Consider the following 18377-nt stretch of genomic DNA (forward strand, 5'->3'; position numbering starts at 1 on the left):
CGATATCAGGACCAGGTTCTGATAGCACTGACTGGTCACTTAATAAAACATCATCAGTGGGAGACCATGAACTTGCTCCATTCTAAGAGATGATTGCTGTTATGGCACTGTGGAGGATAGTGGGGCCAGGTTCAGATCCCTATGTAGCCAAAAAGCTCAGTTTTGTTATGTCAGTGACCTAACCACTGGTGTCTTGGCTAAGCTGAGCTGTTCTCCTTCTTTGGATGCAAGCATTTTTTCTGATGAAAGCCTAAGCAAAACTGGTTTGTTTCTAAAAAAGATTTATGTTCTAACAAATCAACATCTTCCAACAAAAAAAAAGTGTGTATCACTGGAAAATTCCCATTTAGCACTACTGATGAGTAAAAGTTTTACTTTACAGATGGAGTTAATAATAGTTTATAAGCTAAAGTGAAAAGGATTTTGGGTGAGCTTCCTAAAGAGGAAGTGAGTCACTGTCTCGGCAGGAAAGTGTTCCAGATAGGCAGGGCTGGACAAGTTACAAAACACCCCCCCAACTGCGTGGAGTCACAGGGAGTGGACAAGGGATTATTGCATCCCAGATTGCAGAAAGCCAGTAAATAGTAGGGGGCCTTGAGTACCCCCCAACCCGTGCATCTTAAGGTATGGTCTTCTCCCATCTCCCAGGCTCAGAGCAGCCAAACTGAGTCATCCCAGGGAAGGCGTAATAGCTAAGGAAGAAGCAGGTGTTGCAGATGGGTGGGTGATTCAGTGGATGGTGTTATTCCTACTGAGTCAATGCTAAAGCAGTTTGTAAGCAGGAAGTTGGGGACACTGTGTGGCTACAAGATCTGCTTTCTAAATCCAGTGACATTAAAGGAGTCTGCGGTTCCCTCAGTGTGCTTTCCACAGGGTGAGTTGCTTTTAGTTGTTCTTGGGCACAGCATTTTCAAAAGCAAAAACCAGAGAGGCATTTTTAAGGTATCTGTCAGTGGGATTTACAATGTTGAGAGTCCAGGTCAGTTTCGATCATGATATTTCTACATTAGGAAGGCATTTTTGGAAAGCAGAGTCCTATATTCTTGTGACTGACTTTGCAACCCTCCCACTGGTTCCTGGAGTGTCTGGGTTGAACCTTTACATGGAATTCATTTTAATGAGAGGTCTGTATATTTTGTTTTTGGCAGAGCACCAGGAATGGTGCTGGCACTCCTCAGGTGTGCTTAGCCACCATAAAAAACAAGTTCTCCATGGCCATCATGTCTTTTGAGGTGCCAATATTGTCTTACAGAAGAAAGGTGGAGCTGCCGCATGTCCTCTGACTTGCTTGAAAATTTTAGAGAACATGTCCTGTAATGTTCCAAAGTTCTTGAGTAATTTAACTTTTCAGAGAAGAGATGATATTTCACTTTCTCCATGTGTGTACACAAGTCAAAACTGTACACATTGTACAGCACAGAGGAGGAGATTTAGACCGTCGAAGTCACTGCTGTTTCCTCTGTCTTTTTTGCATTTGGGTGCCTCTTTTCTCTTGCTGGAAGCATTACAAGTTTGGAAGGTGGGTTATTTTTTCTTCCACTCTTCAGTAATTCAGCACTCAGTCCTTCTGTTTCCTTTTATTCCATGGCTTTTCCACTCGGTTCTTTAAAATTTGATAGCATTTTCCCCTCCAGTAAACAAGAGGGAAAACGACAATATAATTACTGAATCCCTTGAGAACAGCCACAAGGTCTGGTCCATATGGTGCCTGGGAGGATGGCAGATACTTCATGCATCTCTGCAATGTGATGAAATGGTCCTAAGATCTGGGTTGGCAGAGGTGGCCTTCCAATTTCTTTTGCAGAGAGCAATTTCTGGGGAGACCACACTTTCTGGGGACCAAAACTAACTCAGCCAACCATTCCCTCTGAGGCTGAGGAAAATGAAGTGGGCAACTTTCCTTGTTTGACATTTGTACTTACTGTTTTCCATCTATTTTATCAAGCACTGCTCTTGGGTTTTATTGGCTGAGCTTTTCATCCACTTCTCTGCCATCTCTCCTTCCTTCACTGAGGTCTGGTTGCCCACAGGAGCTCAGTGGAGTAAGATTCAGAGAGCGAGTTTCAGATGGGCTTCATTTCTGGAGTGCAGTAATGACATACATTTATTGTTGTCTGCTTATTATTGTTTTTTCTAAATAGCTATTTTTGCTCTTAAAGGATTTGATTTTGTTTTTACTACGAACAAAATCATCCAAATTGTTATGTAGGGAAAACTCACATCACAAGATAACAGGGTAAATCTTGATGTTATGTTTCTTTTAAAAATTATATAGTTTTTAAAAACCATACTGTTTCTAAAGCTGAAATGCTATGAACTCCACTGTTTAAGCACTGGCCTGAATGCATTTGCCTCACTATGCCTTTTCTTTGCTTAGGTAATTTGTTCAACACTATGGAGAAAGTCTGTGTCAAAGCCTGAAACAAAACCAATTCCTCCTGAATGCTTTGGTCACAGCACCATCCATCTGCTGTGCAAACAGCAGCCACATCTCAGTCCAGCCCAGTGCCCATAAAAATGATAGTGATGAGAGCAGATAAAGCAGAGGGACTATCAGGATCCAGAACCTTCCCACTACCTTTTGCTTCATCATTTTCATCACAGCCTTTCTTTACTAAATAAGGATACACTAAATTTTTATTTCTAGAGAAGAATTGAGGCAAAATCCACAACATTAAATAGGAATTAAGTTCAGTTACATCTTCCCCATCTCTTTATGAGATGCAAGTCAAACCTTGGATCAGATGCCATTTCTTTCACTCCTTGTCTTTTTTCTAAACAAATCCAGAGTTGAATGACTTGGCTTGAATTCATATCAGTTATTATTCAGAGAATAAAATGAAGAGTAACGGCATGTATAAATTAATTTTTCCTCATCCACATCTCAGCACTATTTTCCACAGTGACAGCAAGGAATACAATCTCTGCTTTCATAAGGCTGCTCTGTGGTAAAAGTGTTCCTCAATTGCTTCCTACTGAGTTTAGCCCCAGTTTCTTTACTGAACACCTTTACTAGCCAGGCACAACGAGCAGAGCTGTCACTGAGAATTATACAGGAAAGTAAACTCTAATGAAGTGATAAATCATTAATGTAGAAATCTCACGATCCTCCCTGTTTCCTTTAAAATGTCAGTAATTTTATACATCTTTTTGTTACAGGTCAGGAATTTAAAGATTCAGAAATTTTTAAAAAAGAGAAAATTATTATTATTTTGTACTACATATTTGTCTGCTGGACTTGACAATCTGTTTTCTGATGTCCTAGCTTTCAAGCCCTTTGAACCACTGGAAACACTGCTGGAGAGTTGGAAGAAAGAAAATAAGGCAATGATTGAAAAAATACAGAAGAACCAGGCTGATCATTATTATATTTTTTACTTTAAACCATAGTGAGACAAACAGTAAACAAAAGCCCTATGAGCACTCTGAGTCTGCAGCAAAAAAAAGATAGATTTTGTTGTTCCCAGAGCAGGGAGCAGCTTTAGGTCTTGGATCAGAAATGTCCAGCACAGTGGGGCTCTGACCATGACTCTGCATCTCTTTAGTGCTGTGACAATGTAGATACAAAAACCTATCTCCTAAACAGGTAACTGCATCAGAGCTGGTGAGAAAGAAGTGTCATCAAAAGCAGGTTCTCTCCCTTGTTCCCATCCCCAGAGAGAATCAGTGACCCGCAACTTTTACCTGGATTCCTCATGGGGGTTCAAAGAAATGGTTCCCATTTCCCAGGCCCTAAAAAGCAGCTCCTTGTGGGCAGCACAGGGAAGTTGTGCTACAGATTTCCAGAGAAGAAGTGTGGCCTTTTGGGAGAGCCTCAGGAATAGACATCCCTATTTTGGATGTCTGGACTAAGCCAGACTCCAAGACCCCCTCTGCTGTGCTGTGTCTGCTTTGGCATTTTCTTCAAAATGAATGTGACCAACCAAAGAGAGTTCAAAAAGCCTTGGATATGTGGAAAAATTTGCTTCACAGAGTTGAAACTCTATGTGTTTAACTTACTGATGAAGTCAGCAGATGGCTTGCCCATAGTTTATGAACTCTTATGTTAAGAGAAGGTATTTGATAGTGAAAGCTGACGTAAGCAAGGCTGGATTTTTTTTTTCTTGAGGAACAGATTTTACTTTAAACAGAAGTTACTTGGCTCAGGAAAGTTCATTCACATAAGAGGGAAGAGCAATTCCCTTAGAGGTATTAAGGGATTGAGTGGGTGAAAAACTGCAGATGATCGTGTTTGTAACTCCTGGCCTTGAAACTTGACTGCTCCATAAAACTTCTGGGTGGAGGGATCATAACAGAATGCACCATGGGATTTCAGAGATGTGTATAAAATCCTACCTCAGCATTCTCTCCGTGTGTCTGGAACAAGCACTGTGCTGTCCCATGCATTCAGATCTGGCTTAAGAACGTTAAACTGGTCATAAAGCTAAAGGACAAAGTAACAGAGCATAGGAGGGGTGGCTGGTGATGTGTAAAGGGTATTTGAGGTCCTTACAAGTGATTGTGAGCACGAGATAAACAACTCACTTCTTAATCACAGCGTGGCACACTCAGAGGAAAGGCAAATGTCATTGCAGAATAAGAAGTCATCTAACAGCACAAAATAACCTGCTTGTAGGGCTTTCAAAGGTTAGTTCAAAGCTTGCAGTCAGAATGCTATCAGGATCTCAAGTTTCAATATTTGTGTTAAGCCATGATGTTAAAAAAACCTCAAAATATTTTTAACTTGGAGTTTGAGCAGATTTTTGAAGATAATTCTGGGATGTAGTCACCTGTGGAGTCACCTGAGAAGGGGGACCCGAATGGTGATTCAAGAGGTCTTTTCCCATTCCATACCTCTGCAATGTAACAAATTAAATAAAGAGGATTATTATGCAAGTGTGCAGCAAGCTGACAGAAAGATGTGCCGAATCCCAAGCTTTTATAAGAACTGAAGCTAATCTGTGTTCCTGTGTCTTCTCCATGTCTGTGCAAACTGGAGCTACAATTTGTACACTGAGCAGCACTGATTTCACAGCGCTCCCCAGATGTAAGGAGCTCAGAAGGTCAGACCCATGAATGGGGCAGTGCCACCACCCTGTTGTGCCTGCTGGCTGCCCCCCAAACATTGAAGATCTTGTGTCTTGCATCCAGTTCTGGGCCTCCCACTTCAAGAAGGACATTTTGATGCTGGAGCAAGTCCACAGAAGGGCAGTGAAGCTGGTGAAGGGTCTGGAACACAAGTTCTGAGGGAGCTGGTGGTGTTTAGCCTGGAGAAAAGGAGGCTCAGGAGAGACCTTGTCACTCTCTACAGCTCCCTGAAAGGAGGTTGTGGCCAGGTGGGGGTTGGTCTCTTCTCCCAGGTAACAAGTGTCAGGACAAGAGGACATAGTCTTAAGCTGTGCTAGGGGAGATTTAGGTTGAACATTAGGAGGAATTTTTTCACAGAAAGGATGATTAAACATTGGAATGGGCTGCCCAGGGAGGTGGTGCAGACACTGTCCCTGGACATGGCACTCAGAGCCATGGTCTGGGTGGCACAGTGGCGATCAGTCAAAGGTTGGACTTGATGATCCCAGAGGTCTTTTCCAACCTAATGATTCTGTGATCACTTTGATCCTTATCACTCTCCAGAGATCATTGTAACAGGCTGCCACTGAAATACCACAGAACAGTTTGGGCTGTAAGGGACAGTGTTTCAGAGGAACTGTTAGTGGTCCATGGTCATGCCCAGTACTCCTGTTGCCAGGCTTTTAACCAATCCACAGATGAAACCCCATGCATTAAGATACAACATTTTAAGTGAAGTCTCAGAATACCCCACTAAGTATTTTCCACACTTGCAAGAGTCATTAAATTTCTGCTTTGTAGGAATTCTGAAAGTCTTTTTTTCTAAATGTGAACAGTTTCAAGTGGTGAAATTCCCTTTGGTTTTCAGCCAGCTCAATAAGGCAACAGCACTGGCTCAGAGAGAGGGGAAGACAGGTCACCTTGAGAAGTGAGAGACGTTACGCTACTTCTCTCACTTATTGGTACTTTCTTCCTTAGACCTGAGGATTTTTGCAGATGAAGGAGAGGTAGGTCTTCCCTGCAATACCTTAGCTCCCCAGTTCTGTATCCTTAAGTCCATGAGCTCTCCAGTGGCTGCATGCAGTTTTTTCCTCATCCCAGTAAAAGAGAGAACATTTAGGATCATGCCAGTTCGTTTCCAGGAGGATGCTATTTTGACACTGATACTTAGAGACAAATATTTATTTGGGGCAACCCTGTTTATTTATTCTGCTTTGTTTTTCTTCTTGGACCAGTGGGAACAATCAACAAGTTCATTTCCTTGTTGGGAAATGACGGCTGGACTTGTCAGTCAGCTCTCTAACCAAAAAAAGTTTTAGGTTCTGGTTTCTATGTAGGGTCACTTTTTTTTTCGCTGTATGATTGCTTTCTCCTTACTTTAAGTCTCTGGCTGATTTTTAATAGACTTGCAGTCAAGCAGCACTCCAGTGTGTTGATCTTCCACTTATCTCCAAGGAAATCCCATGGGACATATCTCATGACATGTGGTCAGTGGCTTGGGCATGGTCACCCATCATCAAAGAAAGAAAATTGTTTCATTATTGAAGGTAGCATACTTAGTCCAGCATCAGCTTTTACAAAGCCTGTGATTTATAGCAGTTGTACAGTATAACAGCCTCTCTTGGCAGATAATGTTTACATATTGCCCAACTTTGCCTAATTTCTATGTACATTTCAGAGATTATTGGTTAAAATGGTCAAAGGTACCATTACCATAAAACATCAGATGCTTTATGGTAGAAAGTTGTGATCTTCTTCAGTTTAGACAGAGGTTCACATGTCTGCACAGGCAAAGGAAAGGGATAACTTTTCTTTTAATGTAAAGCCTGTATAATTCAAGAACTGAAGAGAAAGAAGTCCAGCAAAATAAAGGTTATGGTGTAAATAGACCTGAGAGGAAAAAAAAAACATCTTGAAAGAAATGTGATGTTTACATGGCACATTTAGGAAAAGGTCTTTCTCATTTCCATGTCGAAATTAATTGTAAGAGGGCACCTGTTTATTAAACTGTATGGCTTGAAGATTCTTGGGAGGTATAAAGATCACAGATTATGGCTTTGGCTACTGTTCAGCATATGAAATCAAGGAGAGGAGGAATTTAACAAGTCTGAGAGTGTTGCAAAAGCTGTCACCCAGCAGTGGTTGTGTTGGGAGAAGCAGTAGGCCTTGTGCAGCTTTGGCACTTGGTTTGCTATGTGTCTAGTCCCTGCAGTGCCCCTTGATGAAATCAGAAGTGACAGTGCTTGGCCTCCTCGAGCCCATCAGCACAGGGACAGTGGGAACAGCCACTGCAACAAGTGGTGTGAGTGTCTGTGGGTGAGCGTGTTAAAAACACTCAAAGGGTCTTTGCTTTAAGGGCTGCAGTGCCTCGGTGCTTTAGGGAGTGGATCTGGCTGTAGACAGAGAGGAAAAGTAGCAAAAGAAGAGACCAGAAAGTGCAAACCAGAATTTTGGAAAAACACTTGTTTTACCCCGCCTTTGTTAAAAATTAAAACAAATACCCACCAGCTGAAAAATTATATTGAATAATTACACTTCAGATTCTGTGCCAACAAAACACACATGGGCCATGGTGATAAAACATTTTCTCCCAGTGGAACAAATCACTTATCAGGCTATGATACAAAGTAAGGAAACATTTCAGTACAAGTGAACTTTAGCTTCACAATAGCTGCAATAAGGGAATGCTGACTTTCAGCTGCCTTATTTGGAGGAGAACTATCCAGACCTACCCATAGCCTTTACTTATCTGCTATTGTGTAATTTTTAATGTCATATTTGCTTATACGTGCCCCATAATTATTTTCCACTAGAGACATGTACAGCTACTATTTTGCTGCCTCACATGTTTCCTTTAAATTTTCTTCTCCCTCTTTTCTCAGCCACTTTGTCTCTCACTTTCTTTCCATACCATGGTCATTTCCTCTCTTTCATTCATTTTTATATTATTTCTTCCCTTTCTTTTGCCTCTTTTTCCTTTCCCATCTTTCATATTCTGTCACAAAGCCCATAGACTGTCATTTTCACTTTTCCCTATTTCCTCCTCCATAATGTTTTTGTCAAACCTGAGAGGAGAGACAAAAATTTTGAGAAGCTTTTTCATTTATCCTGAGCTCTCCAGTCTTCTCTATGCCCTTTCTCCATGTGAGGAAACCAGCAACTTGTCCAGGAGAAGTTATTAGAGCCATATCTGTACTGTGCTTTTGGGTGCCAGGAACTGGAACAAGACACGGGGTTGCGATGTAGAATAGTGGTCAAAAATAGCACCTAAACTTTTCATTGCCCTGATATGAAAAGGAAGCTGAGATTCCCCTAAGAATCACAATTAAGCTGATTTGAAAAGCATTGTGAAAAAGGAGTTTGCAAAGGTGGTGTAACAGAAAGGTCTCGCTGTGAGGTCGAGGCGTTTGTTCGCAGTGCGTTATTCCAAGGGCTGCTTCTGCCTGTTGCTGATGACACTTTATTTTTTCTTCACCACAGATAGTCTTAAAATATGGGTATTTAAGTCTCATGAAACTGAAAAGAAAGAAAGAAAAGGAAAGCAAAACAGCCCTCCAAGCTCAGCCAGTGATACTACACTGGTATTATTTAGAGGTTTTTCCTAATTTTTAATGATTTGTTTTGTTTGTTTGTTTTTACAAATACTGGAGAAATGAAGGGAATCTCCAAATTCCACCTGAGGAGAAACACTTTTATGTTCAATACATAATTTCCATATTATTCTTCATATTTGGAAGAGATTTACGACTTCACAGGAGGTAAAGCAATCCCAAAAGCACCACTCCTCACTCGTATTAAGGAGACTGGGGGACACTATATACGTTTTAGCAGTTGGATGTGTACAAAACAACTAATTTTGCAGGAAAAGGGTGCATCAGCTCTGCTGCTTAAATATAATGCCCATTTTGTGTGAACATTTCATGACTAGAGAGAACTTGTAGATGCAGAAAGTCTATTGACACTACTTAGCCTAAGACAAGACTGTAGCACTTTTTCCTCTTTCCTCTCCTCAGCAAGGAAAAGGGGTTGTAATGTACCAGGCTGCTCCTTGTTGGAAGCAGAAAGTAGTGCCACGTATGACCTTTTGTTGCTTTGACATGCTACCTTATAAGCTGGTACCTTTAAGAAATGCAAGGCAGAAAAATTTAATCTCCTGGAACATGATGTAAAGCCATTTAATTATTTTCAAGACATTCTTTGAGAATGACTGGGTTTGCTGCTTGAGGTGGGGCGTGTGCATGTGACTAAAGGTTTGCACTTCACCAAAAAAGGCCTCCCGGGTGTCCCAGGGTTGTTAAATCAGGCTGTTTCCTGGGCTGGCCTGTAAACTCTGGGCACTTGGAGATCATGGATGCTTTCCAACCAGGCTGCCAATTTTCAGACAAGCCTGGGTAATTCTCAGGCTCACCCACTCCTGCCCACGAGCTGCAGTTTCTATGCCCCTGACAGAACAGTGCTTTTCTTTGGCTATGCTCCCACCGAGCACACACAGCACGACTCCAGCCCTGCCATTGCAAAAGATGCAGGCTCCTGAGTATTAAGGATGGGTGAGAGATGGATTTTTTTGGTCTACAGGGCAAGTGGTGGGTTTGGAAAACTTCTTTCTCAGAATGAAAAAAAAGCACTGATGCTTTTTCCCAAATTTACTATGATGCTAAACCAAATCCCCCCAAACACTGTTAAAAACCCCTTTTGAACTGCTCTCAAGTTTCGTTTTGATAAAACCTCAACATCTCATTCTTACTCCAGCTTGAAAAATATTTTTTTTCATGTACTATAAAATGAAAGTCAAACCCTGGTAAACCATCTTTTCAAGCTGAAAAACTGAAACATTTGCTTTCAGAAAGTTCAGGCAAGACCTTTGAAGACTTTCTCTAAAATTTTTTTTCAAAATGGGTTTTCTTCTTTTTATTTGTCCTGCTTGGATAAAACCGTTTTTTTTTTAACAGATTAGTCTTTTTTTTTTTTCCTTTTTATTTCTTTTTTTTCTTTTTTTTTTTTCCTGGTACAAAAGGTGTCACCATGGAAGATTTCCATGCAGCTCTGTAGTGAGCTGGCCCATGGAGATACTGTGAATGATTTTACCAATCAGTGGTAGAGAAGAGAAACATTTGGAACAAAACTTGACCGAGGGTCTCCTCAGCTTCTCCTCTCCAGTGATGTACCTGCTTTTGTTCCCTGTGTCCCTGCACAAGCCTGCCCTACCACTCTCCTAATCTGTAATATGGGCACAACTGGAGATTAGAGAAAAAGAGTTTCAGACACTGAAAGGAGCTGAAAAGCTACTCTAATCAAGTGTATAGACCTTATCAGAAATGTGGGAAGATCTAATTCTGCTCTACAGTGGCTATGAGATTCAGTGCTCTTCTCCCTTGATACTCCATGTTTTCCTAGTAGTATTGTCTCCAAGGACTAGATCCAAAGATCATTGAAGCCAGCTGAGAAAATCCCTTATAATGAATTTTTCTATAATTTTGAAAATCCTGACATTTATATATTTTCTTACCTTTTTTTTTTTTTTTTTTTTTTTTTTTTTTTTTTTTTTTTAATTTTGAAGGAGGGAGAACTGCTAGCTTATTTATCCTTTCTTCTTTGCCAGCTGTGGTAGTATTAGGTTTTGAACTGAGCTCTAAACCTTAATTGCTGTAGCAGCACTGCAAAAGAGCCATTCTAATTCTGGGAATACAAATATTCCCTTGTCTCTCAAAGTCTCAGCTAGAATAAAATGTCTTTTAAAAGGCATTTATCTTTTAAAGCCAACTGCTCTGCTCCTTATCACCACCTCCAGCCTCTAGTCCTAAGAGTAAGTTTCATCACTTTCCTTATACAAAACCTGACCTAAAAGAACCAAAGCAGCGTTGTGGGTACAGAGATGTTTCTCCTCCCGAGGTGGGTGGAAGAATACATAGCACTGCTTTGTTAGAGAAAGGTTTTCCATCCATTCCCAGCCAAGGGAGACACATTTCAAGTTCACATTTCAGCTGACCAGACAGGGCTATATGGCACTCAAGGAGTTTCTGTGGCAATGGATGAAAATATTTGTATCTGGATTTGTCTTCTGCTGTTTTTGTCAACACCAGAAAAGGTCAATGTTTTTCCTTGGTCAGGGAAAGATGATGTCTAGATTTACAGCAGCATGAAAGCTGAAAGAAGAAAAGCAAGAAGTAGTTTTGGCAAGTGGTAGATCCTTCAGTGTCCAGGAGCCATTAACCTATTAAAATGAAACTGTTTCTTTTTCTGTCCCCAGGACACTTCAGTCGGCCCCGTAAGTGCAGATCCTTCCAAGCAACTCGGAGAGAGCTGAGTGCAGAAGCAAAGCTCCCCAAAAGGTCCCTGCTCATCTCTTCAAGCAGACATTGCAGAAGGAAAGCAACAGCCTAATCAAGCCATAATTAGAGAAAAGAAATGAACTACACTAATTCTCTTTTCTTCTTGCTAGTCCCACCATTTAATTTTTGACTTTTAGAGTCTAAACATAACAACATGGCACTGAACAGGAGGCTTTCTAAATTTTAGGGTGTCTTTAGTTTTGTATTTAAAGTCTAAGGGAAATATAATGTCTATTCTGCATATCTTTGAAGTAAATCAACAACTAAGCACTATTCCTATCCTAGTGTTGCTGGAATGAGAAGCTAGATTCATAAAGTGTTACACTATGAAAATCTAAAGTACGAGTGCATTAAATCTGAGTCTTGCCCAGTACATCAACAGTTTTCTGTCAGATTCCCATCCCTGCAACCTTTTCTTTACACTGTTTATTTTAAATGTAGCTCCCCTACATCTTTTGACTAGGAGATGAATACATGCAAGACCCCAGACTGCATGATTCCGGCAGCATGAGGGAGCAGACATTTAAAAACACATTTATCATTTCAAGGAAGCCATTCCAGGTTGCTTCTTCAGAGAGTGATTGAAAGCAGTTTAGGAAATGTACAACACTAAAACAAGAGGAAGATGGAGACACAACTACTGGTACACTCTCAGATTCATTCAAGGAGATTTACTTTAGAGTATGTAAAAGTAATTTCCACGAAGTGTAGTTTCAAATCAAAATTCTTGGTTTTCCTCAACTAATGCAGCAAAAAGTTGTCAAGTGGCACATTTCAGGGTTAACAAAGCACTGGCTGTTGCTCATGCCCACTGTTGTATATAAGTGAATACCAAAATAACTCATCAATGGTTTGAATTGGCATTGGATTTTAAAATCTGGTGGTTCTGATTTTAATTTAACATATCCTGTGGTGCAGTGTGTGAAATATGTACTTAACCCAGATTGTTGTGAGATGAAAGCACACTTGTGTTTATTTTACATTATTTGCTGTAGTTTGTTGAAAGCCAACATTCCTGGGCAGTGAATGCAGCAGGGATGAATCATTTGAACTAGGTGAGGGGTTAGCAACTGGAAGAAAATGAAAGTTAAATAACTACACTAAATTTCAGCAAAATGGGTTAAAAAATGTAATGCTAGAGAAACTTGTATCTCCATTCTGAGACAAGGAATTATGGTACTTATTTCTATGGGGTTTCTACCAGCACTTTTAATGCCAGCCGTGATTAGAGGTAATTAATATCACACAATTCCTACCTTCAGAACTGAGGTGCTGAAATAAAGTTAAGTACAAATTGCTACCAAGAGCTGTAGCAAATGCACCAAATGACACTATAGCACTGGGAATCAATCCTAATGATTCATATCACCATAGGAATCTTAATCAAGGACCAGGACATCACCACATTGAGTATTGAATGGTTAAGGAAAAAAGATGGGCCCTGTGCTAGAGAGCTTAGCACTGAAGCAGAGGCAAAGGGGAATGACAAAGTAGGCAAAGAGAAAGGAAAGCAGAACAAAATGATGGAAAAGCAGCACCAGAAATGAGCCCAGCACAGGGGCAGTCCACAGTAAAGATTTTCTGAGTTTGTAATAGTGATTTTGACAGAAGACAAGAGAGCGGCTGTGTGGGTGTTTGCGGTGGGCCCGTCTCACACCTGAGTGGTGGGAGTGATGGGCAAAGGTGCCTGCCTGAAAATCTATCAAGTGGGCAAATTAGGCTTCTATTAAGGGCTAGGTAAGGGCAGAAATTATATCTGGTTAGAGAACGATGCTCTAGGGACCCTTGAAAGTAGAAGGAAGGGGCTTCTCCTGAACATAGCAGGGCAGCGGAAGGGGGCCAGAGGCAGCAGCAGCTGAGCAAAAGCCACCCCTGAGGAAAGGATGCTCATAGGAGTGTTTGAGCTGGGTACAAGTTGGATGAGACAGTGCTTTTCAAGGCCAGAAAGAAAAAGAGGTGGGAGTAGCTGAAATTCCAAATGCCAGAAGCCTGCACAGGAATTTTAGCTGAAAGGAGAGGAAAGGGCACAAAGTAAAGATGGTATTGAGAAAGAAAAAACATTAAAAAAATCACTGAGGATGTGAGAAGTTTGAGCCAAAGATGTCTCCCAGGATGCCTGTGGGACAGGCAGCATGCTCCTGAGGCCATGTGGTACCTCCCAGAGCTGTCAGCTCTGCTCCCACCACACTGGGCTGCAGCTGGGGGGGAGTTGTCTTTTGGGTGGTGTTAGAGAAAGAGGCCTCAGCTGGGAGAGATGGAGCAGGGAAGCAGATGTGTAAATCACAAGCAACAGAGAAAGGGAATTTGAATTTGGCCCTGTAGGTGAGGTTGCACAGAGACAACATGGAGACACAGAGAGGAGCAGAAGAGAAAAGCAGCTGCAGAGGTCTCTGGAGAGTGTGGCAGTGAAGAGAAGCATCTGCAGAAGGAGACTTGAGCAAGGAAGAGAAATCAGTGGGTCACCAAGAGAGGATGGTGGCTCCATGGGTGTCTGGCCAGTGAAAGACTCAGGTGGTGTCCTCAGGGCTGTGCACGGCTCCTTGTGATTTCACAGGCTGGTCTGCAGAGGTCTCTTGCTGATCTCTGACTTACTTTCTCTGTCTTCAGCTGCTCTGCTCTCCTTGCTCAGGTGTGAACAAACACCAAGGAGACAGAGGACTGGGACAGGCTGGGACATCCTGCATTATCTTCCAGCACTTGAAAGATCAGCATTACTGAAACCCAGAAGAAGAAGAGGTGTTGAAAGCTGTCAGAGTCAGGGAATCAGTCGGGCAGGTGCACTGTGGAGTACAGAGAGCTGGGAAAGAAGGGGCAGAACAGCAAGAGGCTTTCCTTGGGCTAGCAAACACTTGAGTTGCACAGCTACAGGGTTCATCATCACCCTACTCCCCCGATTTCAGTTTTCAGAGACAGCATGGTTTTAGTCCTTTATCATCCTGTCAGTCTGGTCCAGATGGCAGAGACTCAGAGCAAAGCAGTTATTCACCATGAGAGTGATTGGAAAAGGACGGTCTCTCTCTAAAAGCAGTAAAGTTGCATTCAGTGAAGACTGCACTGTGGCTAAGAGCAGTAAGGGCTGGACTGATGTAAAATGAAGGTGGTTCTGAGATTTTTGTCCTTCTTATGTCTGCATTTAATGTACAGCTTCCATAACCCTGATTAATGCACATTTTTGCTTATCATAGACTGTTGTCCTTCAAAAATCATGGGAATACTTTGTCTGGACAATGTCCTTGCTAAGCCAAATAAGTGTTCCCTGGTCGTGCTTTCCATTAATTCTCTCAGTCTTTACTGAGGGACAGAAAGACAGGGATGTTTAAATTTCTAGAATCATGAAGGTTGGAAAAGACCTGTGAGCTCATTGAGTGCAACCTAGCACCTCCATATTCAGCACTAAACCATGCCCCCACGTGCCACACTCAATGACTTTTGAACATTTCCAGGCACGGTGATTCCACCACTTCCCTGGGCAGCCTGCTCCAATGCCTGATCACCCTTTCAGTGAATAAATTTTCCCTGCTATCCAATCTAAACATCCTCTGGTGCAATTCCTAAGACTCCTTTGGAGATACACGCTTAAATTCAGTGCACAGGTACCTACTTGAGTTTTGGGCTGACCTGTTTGGGGTGCAGAGGTTGTCAAGGCAGGTACTGCTGCGGAAAGCCCTTGCTGCCTCGCTGTTTTGCCAGAAGGTCAACACTCGTGCCCTGAACTGCTTCAGGATCTGGTGGCGGATGGATGTGGCTGTGACAGACCCGCGCCACCCAGGGCGGGCGTGCTGCTGGCTCCAGGCAGACGCTGCGGGGCGGCCGCGGGGGCTCATCCCGCGGGGCGGGGAGGGATCAGAGAGCTCCCATTCCACGCTGCCGGCTCTGGGGCGCGCTCCAGGAGGGGGACGCGGGGCTGCAGCGCGGAGCCGCGGCCGCCCGGGGGAGCGCAGGCACCGCCGCCCGCGGGCCCGCACCGCGCCTCGCTCCGCCCGCGGGGCTCCGCAGGAGCCGCCACCGAGCTGGAGCGGGCGCTTGCGAACCCCATTCAGAATAAAACACTTCCCCCCCTCCGTGCGTTACATAAATTTAAACTTTTTTCCCCCTTTTTTATATTCTTTTTTTTTCTTTTCCTCCATTATCGAAGCTCTCAAATATTCCGAGAGAGGTTACAAAATGTGTTTACTTACAAATTTGGAAGTAGCGACAAGACGCAATGCAGTGAATTTGTCATCTGCTCATGACTAGCAGATGGTCCTCCTCCTTTGCAAGCAAACTGCGTGAGTCACATCTTGCCTGGTTTGTAGGATCGAGCCGAGGCGCTCCCTGGCACCAGGGTGGACAGAGTCGCCCATCCTGATCATGCCGCCTGCCCACACAGCCAGTGGGCTCTCTGGCACTGGGTGGATCTCATCGTGCCTTTTGGAAACGTTCCTCATCCCTCCTGCTTCCACGGTAGATTAATCCGGGCGCACTCCTGTCTATAGAGACTGCTTCACATGGTTCTTTCAGTGCAAAGGGATCTTTAAATGGGAACACGTTGCATTAACATTTTACAGACGAGCTGAAAGAGATAACTGTGAGTTATGCTTAAACAGACTCATTTTTTAGCTCTGGATGAAGCCAAAGTGGGAAATGCAAAAAAGCCTGATGAGACCCTTTTTGCCTGGAATCAGTGCTGCTGCAGACCAGTGTTGCTGTGAAAACCCAGTTCCCTGCATCAAGGCATGATATGTGAAGGTGGCTGTAGCTGTGCTGTTAGTCAGTAATAAAACAAAACAAAATTAAATTAAAATAGTGCAAGTCTGCATTGGTTTAGAGGTCTGTGCAAAGCTTGCAGAATTGGAGTTGCTTGTCCTGGTAAGCAGATAAGGCTCAATTTTATTACAGGTATGTTAAAAAGTAGTTTTACAAGATTAAAGTCATCTAACATCCTCTCCCGCCTTCCCTCTCCAGTTCATGTTGATTTCTCTTGATAGTTTTCCCTCAGTTGTGACACATTCCTGGTTTTGTCTTACCATGTAAATCTGCATAGACAATTGGTTTTCCTCTAGATTTGTGTCTCTGTGTGTGTATATTCTTCACAGCAGAGCAAGAGGGAGCAAGTTTAAATGATACAAAAATGAGATACTAAGAGTGATGGGGAAAATTCAGGGAAGATATCAACCTGAAAATGTTTTGAGATGGTTTTTTGCAAAGTGGACAGGTTTCAGGTTGACCAGCTCTTTTAAAATTAATTCATTTCCAAAGCTGTCACTTATTTATATGGCATAATACTTGTTGCTCTTTGCTGGATGCAAGAGTTCCACTCACTCACACCAGCCATGGGTAAGTCGTGCACTCCTGCCAGATGCTCACATGTTTGCACAATGTGAGACACACGAATTGTGCTTGACTGTGTTTAGGTAGCAGAGTCCCTGTGAATAATGTAAAGAAAGTGCTGGGTTTCCTTGCTTTTCAGTTTCTTCTGGAATGTTTTCTTGCCTGGTTTTCATAGAAGAGCACTCCAGATAAAGGCACTCTTCATAGGTACGAACAGAGAAACAAACGTTTCTGAAATAAACACTAAAATTTACAGAGGACAGTGAGGAAAGTCATGTTAATCTGGTAATAAATCCAAGCCTGGCACCAGGAGCTCTGATTTGGAGATTCTGGAGCTGTAACCAACCTGTGAGCACCATGGCACAGCCATAGTCCATCACTGACATTTCTTACAAAGTCTTCCTTTTCTGTTTCATAGGTCTGATGCTGCCCTGGGAATTGCCTCCCTTAAAGCAGACAGAGTTTGAGCTGTCTTCTCTGTCTCAGCTCCTCATCAGCAGCTGTGAAGGTGCTGGTGCTGAATTATTATCCAGAATGTGGGAATGAGAGAGGAAGGGGAATTGAGGGCAGGTTGTAATGGAAACATGAGGGGGTTGCTTGCAGAGGTGGATCATCTTCAGGTTTGGGAAGGGTGACATTCATGGGGTCCACAGGGACTCCAGTGCATCTAACCACCATCAGGAAAGTCCTCCAAGGTGCCGAGAATAGGTTTGTCCTCTTGGTCCCTGAAATGAGCCTCCTCTCTCCTCTCATTGCTGCCAATAAATCCAGGATTAGGAAGCTGACAGCCGCCTACATGCTCTGGAAGAACACAGTGACCACATACAAAATTTATAGCCTACAATATTGCTGTAGGTGGGGATATAAAATACTTTTGTGGGGTTTTTAGGCTTGGGATTCCCCGTGGGTGCTGGCAGTGACATACCTATCCTGATACATGATTCCCCCACAGTGAGGCATGCTGGAGGAGAGGGCTGGCGTGCTCCATGTCGGTGCAGAGTTCCAGGGACAGATGTTGTCCCAGGTATTTTGGCAAGGTGGAAGTTAGCTTATGCTTGATGCACCTTGAGTCTGGCTTTTGTGATCCACAGTCAGGTCCATTTGCCTCAGGTCAGTGCTGTTCTTCTTTCACTCTGTCAAAACCCTAGATCCCTGGCTGGATGCCCTCTTGGGCAGCCTCATTCACCACCTAAGACCCTCCCTTAGGGCCTATAGCAGATAACTATGCAGATGGGGAGCAGGCCTTGGGCTTTCTAAAACATGGGCATCACAGCTGGTCAGCATTACCCTGGTGGGTTTTCCTTGCTAACAACATGCACTGCCTACCCCTGATTACTGTTGCTTCACCAGCTTTGGTGGCCCCATGCTCACAGAGGGGAAGGAGACAAAAAGGAACGCTTGAAAAGGTTCATGGGAGGCCCAAGTGTGAAGTCTGCGGGAGGAAAATTAATTCAACAGAAGTTGTGAATGAATAAGAGTAGCATAGCGAGCTCAAACAGGTTTGATATTTTTTGGTTTCTACAATGTCTGGAACCTGGGTCTGAAAATCCTGAGTAAAATCAAAACTAAGGGAGATGAAGTGGTAAAGGCTCTCACCTGTGTCTTCATTGTTGCTGCTAGAAAAGGAGAATCACAGCTGTGAAATTGAGATGTTATGAAGGACTGCTAGCCAGCCAGCTTCTGTGAGGTTTC

The 18377-nt window shown here is 42.9% G+C and overlaps 1 long non-coding RNA gene across 1 annotated transcript; it reads left to right on the top strand.

Annotated features, from left to right (window-relative positions):
- Window positions 1-609: 609 nt before the first annotated feature.
- On the top strand, window positions 610-11648 carry LOC116440334. Its single transcript, XR_004238563.1, has 2 exons — window positions 610-874; window positions 11294-11648. It is a non-coding gene; the product is annotated as an uncharacterized LOC116440334 (long non-coding RNA).
- The last annotated feature ends 6729 nt before the right edge of the window (window positions 11649-18377 follow it).

This window comes from Corvus moneduloides, chromosome 2, assembly GCF_009650955.1.
Source record: "Corvus moneduloides isolate bCorMon1 chromosome 2, bCorMon1.pri, whole genome shotgun sequence".
NCBI classification, from domain to species: Eukaryota; Metazoa; Chordata; class Aves; order Passeriformes; family Corvidae; genus Corvus; species Corvus moneduloides.